Source organism: Tachypleus tridentatus, unplaced genomic scaffold (assembly GCF_004210375.1).
Source record: "Tachypleus tridentatus isolate NWPU-2018 unplaced genomic scaffold, ASM421037v1 Hic_cluster_2, whole genome shotgun sequence".
NCBI lineage: Eukaryota > Metazoa > Arthropoda > Merostomata > Xiphosura > Limulidae > Tachypleus > Tachypleus tridentatus.
The window spans coordinates 16,160,200-16,172,445 of record NW_027467782.1 but is presented as its reverse complement, the minus strand read 5'-3'; the positions used below and the strand labels follow the sequence as shown (position 1 = coordinate 16,172,445).

General features: G+C 34.4%; 1 long non-coding RNA gene across 1 annotated transcript; it reads right to left on the bottom strand.

Moving 5' to 3' along the window:
- Positions 1-1,235: 1,235 nt before the first annotated feature.
- On the bottom strand, positions 1,236-12,038 carry LOC143242720 (uncharacterized). Its single transcript, XR_013023169.1, has 2 exons — positions 11,656-12,038; positions 1,236-3,778 (listed from the first exon to the last, which is right to left on the bottom strand). It is a non-coding gene; the product is annotated as an uncharacterized LOC143242720 (long non-coding RNA).
- Between the last annotated feature and the right edge of the window lie 208 nt (positions 12,039-12,246).

Genomic DNA, 12,246 nt, shown 5'->3' with positions numbered 1-12,246 from the left:
CACATGATCCAGTTTCAGCTGTGTTTGGTAAACATGATGGCATTGTGAAGGCTGGTTCTAACGAGTTGTGTCTGGTAATAGTTTTAATTGTGGGTGATCTAAATTGGTAGATACTGGTCATCTGTTTCTGTTGTGAATGACCTTGTCCAGATGTGTAATCTTGGTTTGAAAGTAGTGCTACATTTATGCTAATGGTACTTGTAACCATTTTTCAATATTTCCATATTTCTTTACTGAGGTCTGGACATTGTTCACAAACAATTTGAAATACTTTAAATTCTGTGATTGACTTTAAAAGAGGCAAGTAAGAGAAACTCGTGCAAGTCCACTGAATGTAGTGTAAGCTGAGATGACCGATTTCACATTTCAGATCATACGTCCAATCATCACATATCTGGTTAGGATAAACATAAATGCAGGAGAGTTCATTAAAACATTAGTTTTGTTACCATGGCTGGCATCTTAGTTTTGTTACCATGATAAAATTACCTGTTGGTAATGAAATAAGTAACATTTGAACAAAATACTCTTGTGATGGTTTATATTGTCAGATGTGTTTTCGGATTATTTGGTAAAGATGGTAAAGCCATATCATTCTACATAATGATATCAACAAAGCTATTTCTATTTCGTTAGATCACTGTGTTACCGAGATCAGCAGTACAAGTACTGGATCTCATCAAACAAGTAACTTGTCATCAGTGTAAGTACTGAAGATCTCATCAAACAAGTAACTTGTCATCAGTGTAAGTACTGAAGATCTCATCAAACAAGTAACTTGTCATCAGTGTAAGTACTGGATCTCATCAAACTTGTCATCAGTGTAAGTACTGGATCTCATCAAGCTTGTCATCAGTGTAAGTACTGGATCTCATCAAGCTTGTCATCAGTGTAAGTACTGGATCTCATCAAGCTTGTCATCAGTGTAAGTACTGGTGATATCATCAAACAAGTAACTTGTCATCACTGTAAGTACTGGATCTCATCAAGCTTGTCATCAGTGTAAGTACTGGAGATCTCATCAAACAAGTAACTTGTCATCAGTGTAAGTACTGGAGATCTCATCAAACAAGTAACTTGTCATCAGTGTAAGTTCTTGATTTAAAAACATAATTTCCATTTCTCTGATTCCTTTTTATAGAATGTATTTGACACTAGTTATCTGAAACTACTTACATTAATTGTACACAAACACAATTATTTGAATTAGCAAGGAAAAGCTAAAAACAACTAGGTACAATATAAAAATCAGATTCATTTTTAAATATATTGTTAATTTGTTACATTTATAACAAGAGTTTTAACCACGTTATTTAAAAAATGCTACGACCTTCTAACTGAATTTCAGACATTTTTCAAACTATAAAATACATAAAATCATATACTAGCTGTTGGCTCAGCTCGGCGAACTATGCCAGTTTGTGATGGTAAACATCCTGTGTGAACACATGAATTCAAAGTATCAAAAATAAACTTTACCAAAAGAACCAAGAATCTTATAAATTTGACGGTGAGGTAATTTTTTTATATTTGTGTTTTGACTTTTTATAGGAACATATATTAGAACCATGATTGTCAACTATGTAACTGCACTATTCACATCACTGAAAAACTACACCAAAATAAACTAAAAACGTGGAGTTTCAATATTATAGAAACGTGGTAACAATACAGAGTGTTTGGTTTTCTTAAAATGTATTCAACAAAATGACTTCTTTTACCTCTGTTTCTTTTCAGGGTTTATAGATAATCACGATCAGTTCTGAAGATGAATTTTAAATTTCACCAGTTGGTCATAGTATATCCGAAAGAAATAATTCAGTGCCTTAACAATAGGTTTTTATTATCATTAAATACATGGAAAGTAAGGAGTTTCTAGAACAACTTTTTCTTTCACTCCTCTCTTCCACATTTAATGAATAATCCAATAACAGTGAACTGTATATATGTATGGTCTAAAAGAAGAAAGTGTTGGAGAAGGTGTGTTCAGTTTCAATCTGAGGTGAACGAGTTTCACAACTTAAACAGTTGAACAAACACCCTAACTTCTCTTTCTCACTTTTGTTTACATAAAAATTTTCGGATCTAGATAAAGTCAATGAGTGCATCCTGTTAATAAATACAAATAACTAATTGACTAAAACATTGTTTTCAAATATCTCACCATCAATAGAAGCCGAAACCAATCAACAGTAATTGTATGAAATCAAAAGTTATTTGTAGATGGAAACACGTAAAGATTAAATGTAGGGGTGTAAAAGTTAGTTGTAGTTCTAAAGACGCAAGGTTTAGTTGCAGTTATGGAGAGATAAAAGCTAGTTCTAGTTTTAAGGATGCAAGATTGAGTTGTAGCAGAAGTCGCAGATGTAAACATGTATGGTCTAGTTGTGGTTGTAAGGACGTAAGATTAGCTATAGTTGTAAGGATGTAAGGTTTATTTGTAGCTCTAAAGAGATAAAAGCTATAGCTGTAGTCGTAAGAATGTATGGACTAGTTGTACCTGTAAGGCGATAAAAACTATAATTGTAGTGTAAGAAGAAATGAACTAGTTGTACTTTCAAGTATTTAATAATTATTTGTTATTATAAGGATTTATGAACTGAGGGTGTGATTACTATATGTTGAGATGTAAGGGTTCATCGTGATTATACAGACACAAGAGCACATTATAGTTGTAAGTATTGTTGAACTTCTAAGGACGTAAGAGCCAAAGATGTAATAATAATTTAGGTTGTGAAGACATAGAGCTAGTTGTAGTTGTAATAACGTGAGATAATACTTAATGAATAAGATCTATTTCTTGAGTAACGAAGTTGTTATAAGAAGAAAACATATTTTAACATTTCCACTGAACCCGGATTGTATATTATATCGATGTATTACTACACAGTTCTATACACACGTGTTATGACACTGTTTTTGTATATTTTGAGACGACAAAAGAGAATAATATTACACATTTGAAAGTGACGTCTGCTGGAACTTTTGCGTCAAACAACAAATTCATTCGAAACGCCATATACTACTTCAAGTCGATGGTGAAACAAAGTAAAACCAATAAGATATTCGCAAAAACATAAAATCCAATGTAACAATGTTTGAGAACGAGTGAGTGTAATCATATAAATGGTGAATTTTTCAGCAATGCAAACAAGTTCAACTATTAAAGAAATTAATATTTCTTTATAATTCAGTTACTAAAAAACCACTTGTTTGTTACATACCTAAAAAGTTATAGTTTGCTGAAACTGTTAAAAACCTGCTTAGAAGTAAGTTCAACGGCACAGCTACATAAGAATCTATACAATAAAAGTTCCCTTGCAATATTAAACAGTAAAGATGGAGCATTTTTATTGTATTGACGTTGGAAAAATATTCTTTTGTTTATCACTGTAGAGTTTAAGGAAATTTGCATGTGTTACATGAGAAAATAAATGACATATTTTTGTTAACATCCGACACTCTGAATGCTAGAGCGTGAGTTTCGGGACCTCTTACGATCGTTGGGGCACCTTAGGAGTCAATGTACCATCGATGATTCTTGGGCAGGTGTTTACCTGGCGGCGCCCATCTTCTCTCCATGTAGCCGTCTCTACTTTACTAGAGAAAGGTTAGATGGAAGGCAGCTTGTCAGCGTTACCCACCGTCAACTCTTGGGTTACTCTTTATCATCGAATAGTGAGATGTACCGTAACTTTAAAATGCTTCCACGCTCACAGGACGAACATGTTCAGTGACGAGTAGCGAACCCGCATATCTCGAATGTCAGACATCCTTCCTAGAAACATAAAATTACACTTGGCTACAGCAAACCATTTTATTGTACATAATTGTGCAAAGTATTGTGAAAAAAAAAATTGCTTTTGCTTACCAAAAAGCATTATGGATAGCATAGAGTCTAGTTACCCATCAGTTGAAACTTGGTGTAACCTTGTGTCAGTATGACACCTTGTGACTAGGATGGCTGTAATATGCTACTGAACACTTTAAGCTGTATTATAAATATATATACTTTCTTAGACGTGGAGTTCGTTACTTGAAGTTAATCAAAAGTTACTTATAACAACGTGTTAACAAAAAAAAGTATCTAGTGAACCAACAGCAAGTTTACGCCCTTACAACACTTAAATCGGGGTTTCAATTTCCCGCAGTGGGCAGAATGCAGATAACCCAAAAATTAGCAAGATTGCTTCGGGTTATGATGAAGATATATCAAATTACGATAATCGCATGTGATGACAAATCTGAAGAGACTTTAAAATCTGATTCATGGATAAAGGTTCGTGAACGTTTATAGTACTTAGCATACTTCAACATGGGTATGTATCCATTAATATCAACATTGTGCTCTTAATATTAAACTTTCATTTGTTATAAGTTTATAAGTACATATATATTACAAGTACTGTTTCTTTACTTTATTATGTCATTGAATATTAAAATTAGACACCATTGACTGAAGCTAGTGATTCGACTTTGAGCCTTTAGAAAGGGACAACAATCGTTAGTTGAATTCAGGGTCTAAAAAACCAATAAACATTGAAAGTGTACACTTGAATGTCTAGGTTTCCTTGACAACGCTTATAAGCTCTTAAAGAGTTTCTTCTTTACTGTTGTATATGATTGAAAACTCAACTTCATCGAACAGTTTTAGTGCACATTCTTATGTTTATGTTTAAAACTACGCAGAAATCTCGGTAGTAATCAGGAGAATTAACTGCAATATTGGGCTTGGTGTGATTTAATGATTAGCATGTTATATTTTGGTCAGAGGGTTATGTTTGGCATCTGATGACAAACAACTTATTACACACCGTATTTAAGAGCTACGAGCTCATGATTTTTTTTTATAATTTCGCGCATACGTACATGAGGGCTATCTGTGCTAGCCATCCCTAATTTAGCAGTGCCTACAAATAGTTGGATTGCCCACACATTATAACGCTCCCAAGGCTAAAAGGGGACTATGTTTGGTGGGACTGGTATTCGAAACCGCAATCCTCAGATTACGAGTCGAGCGCCTTAACCACCTTGCCAGGCCAGGACCACTTGGGGTATCCGAATTGATAGTGGAGGAAGCTATATACTGACTGTCTGCCTTTCCTCATGGGATGTTTCAGTGTTAAGGTAACGTAAATTAATCACTAATTCCAGCAATCTAATCTTGATTGAAATATATGTTTGACTCTTGAGCTGCTATTGTTTGACTGTCACTCTTATAGCATGCCAACAGTGCAGGACATTATTTCGTTCAGTAGTAACTGGACTTAACCAAGAACCCTCAGTCCCATGGTCTGGATCACTGGTAACGGTTGTTCTCTTCCTTTTCTGTGGCCGTAAAAGTGCTAGTTCATTTAAAAAGTGAGCAAATGCTTTTGTTGTTTAGCCCCGTATTCCTCGAATTCGGTGGGTAAGCCAGATGTTTTGGCATGATTATCACACTTTTAGTATGGACGACAAACAGGTTGGTGTCTTCAAACAGGCCCACCAAGTTGGCCACACTGATTAATTGAAGAGCTAAGACGGTGGAGCTCTGGAATTGCAGGTCAGTCTTGAAGTCCTGAGCTATTTTTCTTACTAGTCTGTTAAAGGTAGTTTGCGAATAAGCTGCTCAGTGGACTTCTGGTAAAGGCAGATAATATGGAAGAAATTTATTTCGACCACCTGCGGCTGGAGCACTCTTTGGAGCAGACTTAATAGCTAGTTATATTATGGGTACTTCACCCCTGGGTTTTCTTGCATTTTGTTTCATACAGTATGACGTCTTAGGTATGAAGGGTCTGTAAGGAAGCGATATAATTCATACCGGCTACTAAGACCTGTGAGATTGATTGGTTGTTTATTAATTATGTGATGACTATCTGTGTCAGGAGACCCTGATTTTGAAGTGATAGATTAGAGGAAAAACAACAAATTAACTCCAATCACCGCCAACATCTGGACTATTCGTAACGAACGGAATGTTTGATTATAACGCATTTATGACCGAAATGGCCACCATGTTCTTATGTTGTTTGAGTCTTGTGTTTGAGAAGCAGTGCTACTAACCCTGCTTCGTTCTTTCAGCTATGTGTGCGTTATAACAGTAACAGACAATCCCACTTTTACTTTAAGACTGTAAATGGTATGAACTGATTGCCTTTCTATTGGTTTCTGGTAGACAGCAATAAAAGCCGTAGGGGGCGTTATAATGTGACGGTCAATCCCACTATTCGTTGGTAAAAGAGTAGCCCAAGAGTTGGCGGTGGGTGGTGATGACTACCTGCCTTCCCTCTAGTCTTACACTGCTAAATTAGGGACGGCTAGCACAGATAGCCCTCGAGTAGCTTTGTGCAAAATTCAAAAACAAAAACAAACCTTTACAGCTTGTTAACAAATTGTGCGTAGAATATAAATAAAGGGTTGTTCCTCGCGATCACTTGTATAACGACTTGTCAGTGAAGATCTCAGAGCAACAAGATTTAGATGTGAAGAGTTGTATTTATCGTCTTTAACCGTCCTCCGTTGGTACAGCGGAAAGACTACGGATTTACAACGCTAAAATCAGGGGTTCAATTCCCCTCAGTGGCTTTGCTATCAGAAAACATATACATGCATACTCTTCTTTAACCTATCATATTTATTATATGTTTTTATTATATGAAATATAAAACAGAAAAGGCGTTAAGGCGTTCGACTCGTAATCCGAGGGTCGCGGATTCGAAAACCAGTCGCACCAAACATGGTCGCCCTTTCAGCAGTGGGGGCGTTATAATGTCCAGAGTAAATGAAAAGGATTGAGTCTGGGTTGTGGTTAAAGGTAACTGTAATTAGGAGCTTAGGAACATGATAAATGATTTATTTCCTGACAACTTTCTGGAACAAAAGTTAGATGTCATAACATTCAATCTGTACAGGATTTATTTAAGATTAAGATTATTTTGTCATTGTAAGACGTATATATTCATTTAGAGTTCTGATCCAGTTATTATTAAACAAATTTAATTTAAGATTTTAAGAACGACTTGAAGAATAAATGTTACTTATCTAAATCCATGGTTCTCAACGCTTTTTAATATAAGAACTCTTGTAGTGTTAAACTTGTGTCACATAACATCATTCATTACAAAAAACACTAATACCATATCAGTATTTATAAACAGGATATTTATGTTTAATATAGCTATATATCAACACACATACATGTAGAACATGAAAAATTTACTGAGTCAACTACTCGGGCACACACACGTACAAGTTTAATCCGTCAAATAGTTAATTTTTACATGATCCAAACACATATTGTATCTGGTCTCATTAACTAGTTGAAAACAACGTAGTGACTTAAGTTGTGACATTACAAAATTATCTATACTAATAAACGAATATGATGTAGTCACATCGCAATTATATGACTATTGTGTAGTATAGAATATGCAGAACTCTTGCATTCTGCAGAACCAAAATATTCTCAAAACCCCTGGATGTTTATAGAGGAAACAAAGTATTAAAAACAACAAGTTAAAAAGCAGTAATCTAAATTGGTTTCTGAAAAACCTTTCGATAAGATGATATTGATAATGTAATAATTATTAAACTTAAAGTGGTACTTCTAATATCTTAAGTAAAGAATTTATAACAATATGTCAAACGTACTATCTGCAACATCAGTTACTGAGAAGGCCTTCAACTCTCAGTTTCATCAAATACCTGACCTATACAATTAAAACTGAAAGATTACCTATGAACATCATTTACACCAAATAGCATCATAAGTAGATTTATTTTATGGGTTTGTTCAGTGTTTATTTCTTATTATTAGTTCAACAAAAATGTCTGGTTAATATATTAACTCACCAGCTACTTCTAACTACACCATGTTGATTTTAGGTATATATGCATTATGAAACGGATACAAGTTTTCCTTAATGGTCATGTACAAGTATTAAAGTTGCTAAAGATGATGTAAGTTTATGGTAATAACTAATCACATCAGCTGTAACCTGGAGATCTAACTAATATATAAAAACCTTCCTTGAACTTGAAAAAAAAAATCTAGTTCAAAAGATTCAGTTAGAATGATTCATAAACAGTACAAAAATGTTACAGAAGGCAAGACTCCCGGCCATGTCGACACACTGTTCACATTTAGTGGCAACATTCCTAAAACTTATAAACAAAAAATGAAGTTTCTCACTTATTTCTATTTGCCGCACTCTATATTTTCTTCATCTATTAGCTTGTTCGTTTAACGAGAAGCTCCACAATGGGCTATTTGCGCTCTATCTACTACAAGTATCCAAACTCGGTTTATATTATTGTGTGTCTGCAAACATATAGATATACCACTGAGGAGTCACCCATCAGTGTATGAGAATAACTGAATGCATCTAGTGGTGTTATTTCTATGTTTAAAAACAAAGTAAGATTAGCTAGCTCTTCATTTAGTTCTATCCACATCATAGTTTTCTCCATCCATCAGTGAGATGTGAATATTTGTAAAGGTTTTTCAACTCCATTTTATTATATAACAGATATCATACAATATCTTCCAAATATCTCTATGTTTATTAATTATCCCAAAAACTTATTGTTACATACAATAAAGCACAGCTAGCCTGGTTACTCTGCGCCACAAACACCAAACCAACATACAATAATAAATTTAAAAAAATTAAATTAAAACTTTCTGTAAGATCAGCAAATACCTCCATTTGCTTCATAATAATTTGTTTTATACAATACTAGTCTACTATGTACCTAAGGGGTTACGTGCACTCACTTTAGACTGATAAGGGAGTGGGGCAACACTGAATATCTTACGTTCTCGAAAGTTAGCTGTGATGCCGATTTACATCATTTAGTGATTTTAATTACAATAAATACAAGACAATACATGTGGGTTATTATAATTTCCATCACTAACTATAAAAGCTTATTCACTTTCATACACTGTGTAAAAGCGCTAGGTAAGTAAGTCAGATTAAAAGACAAGTTAAGTCGACAAGATACACGAACCGGTAAATATACATTTTCGAGAAACCGAGTTATCGTTTCAGGAACCAATGAATAATGGCAGGCTGATCCGGTGTATCTATCTAACCTAAGTCATATAACAATGAATTTAAGTATTTCTTCACATGTTTAAGTAACCTATTTCGTTTGATATACTATTTTTGAAACAGAAACTAAAACATTAGCCATAAGAAGTAAGGCAGTTAAATAAAATATAAATTTAGCTTCTTATGTCAAACACGAAAACGAGCAATACAAGGAGCTCAGAATCCAGCTAGAGAAGTTCTAATCAATAAAAGAAGAAACATGAAGGTCCCATATTCAGAATACCTAAGCTATGAGACGAAGAACATCGACTCTAGACTTTTCGACAAGTAATCACGACTCTCCTACCAAATTACAAGAACACTATCATCATACAAAATTTGAGCGAAACTTGTTTCCCTCCCCACCTCTACAAATAGTGATTGAAGAAAGTCAGTGGACTGTCTATCTTCACTGACCAATAGAAAACATTTCGAACTTTCTATAACTGGATTAGAGATGATTATTTAGATCCAGTTAAATCATACCTTCATGTAAAGGCAAACGTTATTGAGCCTGGTAGTACAAGGTGTATAAAAAAAGATAAAGATACATTCGGTTCATATAACACCGCGTAATATAAGGTCATAGTCATGGGTTATTACATCAGATCGTGGTGTTACTGTAGTTTTTACGGTATTATCCTCAGTTAATTGTGCAATACTTTCACTACCGCCAAAGGCCCGGCATTGCCAAATGGTTAACTCGACTCGTAATCTGAGGTTCGCATCCCCGTCACATCAAACCTGCTCGCCCTTTCAGTCGTGGGGGCGTTATAATGGACGGTCAATCCCAGTATTCGTTGGTAAAAAGAGTAGCCCAAAAGTTGGTGGTGGGTGATGCTGACTAGCTGCCTTCCCTCTAGTGTTACATTGCTGAATTACAGATAGATAGCCCTCGTGTAGCTTTGGGCGAAATTAAAAAAACAAACAACCACTATCGCCATTACCAGTAAGGACGTCTTCTGTTGTTATTTTTTCATAACTTAATACAAAACTTTCATCTTTTTCCTAACTCTGGAGTTCCTATTTCTGTCTCTGGCATTTCTTCTTCAAAATCAAGAGGTATGTCAGACTCAACTAAGTTGAATATATTCCTATGTTCATTCTGTTTTTTGTTTCATCAACTATACACTCATAATAAGTGTTCACACACTGCCTTGGCCCATTGGACCTGATTCATAACATTAGTACTCGTTGCGGTTTACGTTCTAGTAACTTCTAATACATCAAGTGTATCTTCACATAATTTGGTGCACCTTTAGTAAACATTACAAGGCTTTTGCACACAGATTTTTTATTAATATTCTTTCGAGAATTTGTCGATTCTTCTTTAACTAGTTTGAAAGCAAAATGATTTTCATTTTGAGGTTAAAAATACTCTTCGTTGTCTCAAAAACCTCATATTTAACTTGTATAACCTCTAGAACCTCTTAAAGTAATACATAGCTTCTGTTTCCATTGAAACTTTATATTTTTCTGTTATTACGTTTATCACTTAATTCTTCAGCCTGTAGAAAACTCATCTATTTTAATGTAAAATCAGAAACAAAATGAGCAGCTTATCCTTTTTCTTCATTATTAATTAAGAGGTTCCAAAGTACGAACCTTGAGTTTAAACTGTTAAAACATAACCCATAAATTTTCTGTAATTATTTTACTTTCAACATCTAAGGTTAAATCCACTGTAAATAGAGCTTAAATCACTGACCGACTGAATCAGTCTTTGCGCAGCATAAAGAAATAAGTCGCCTGTTAGAATCCCCGTCACACCAAACATGCTCACCCTTTCAGCCGTGGAGGCGTTATAACGTGACGGTCAACCCCACTAATCATTGGTAAAATAGTAGCCCATGAGTTGGCAGTGAGTGGTGATGACTAGCTGCCTTCCCTCTAGTTTTACACTGCTAAATTAGGGACGGCTAGCACAGACAGCCCTTGAGTAGCTTTGCGCGAAATTCAAAACAAACAAACCCTAGAGGGCAACAACCCACGTGCAAAATATAAAAGTGTCATTCATACATGTCTTTGCTCAAATAACACAGTATTGGACTTAAAGGGCTTATGTTTCATACAATCCTTACAAAAGAAATTTCAAAGGGTAATCAAATTGTAATTTGAACGTGTGAAAATATTTATTATATGGTTCAAAGTTGCGCTGCTTCAATAAATGTAGTAGGTTCTGAGCCGATCCATTTACATTGCACGTCTTTCAATACAAATGCTCATTTATTTGATGTCTGTCGAATTTCGCAGTATATGCGTGGGACGTTATTTTGGCACATTATTATAAAATTTACTATTCTGTTGTTTTAAAGTTGTCAAGTTTCGAATATGGTATAACGTGGTTTTAAATTTACCACAATTTATACAATCAGAATGACAAATACAGTGCTTATCTGTACAATACAAATGCATTGGCTTATAAAAGTATACTACTTCGGCTATCATACATTACATATGCCTATAAATATAAATGCTATTATTCACTCATAACTGTTTAAATTTCAGTTACACTTCTTAAAACATAGAAAGTAAATGAGAAATACGTTGAACAACATTTATTTCGAGTACGTACCCGTGTAACGAAATTCTGCACCTGTTCTATCACTAAGCCTTGTCTAGACTTGCGGGTGGGGTGTGTAGAAATGATAATATTTGTAGACTTCAAACACTTACTTTTGAAAAATAAAAAACAATAGCAAATAACAGTATTGGTACACTCTAAATCCTGTAATTTAGTAACGTATCTAAGTAAAATACATGTGGATTGAAAAAATCCAAATTCTTATGCAGAGAAACGACTTATTGATCACATCTACAGTTTGAGCAAAATTATTTCTTTCGCCTTTAAGTCATTTATAACAACTGTCAGAATTACGTAGAAGGGAAAAATTCTCTTTCTATTAGTTATAAACTTAAGCTACTCAGTAGTAGGTGGCACTAGTAAAGAACCTTCAAATAATTCGCTGAATATATCGACATCTCAGCAAATAATAAAGGTTGGAGGTTCTTATTTTATATTTAGCTTGTTTATATCTCAAATTCAAGTTTCTAATTCGTTAGATACTTGTACATATTGTATGATGGGCATATTAAAATAGAAACAGAGCGAAATGGCAACTGGACGTATCATGTGACACACAAAACCCAATACTTAACATTTCCT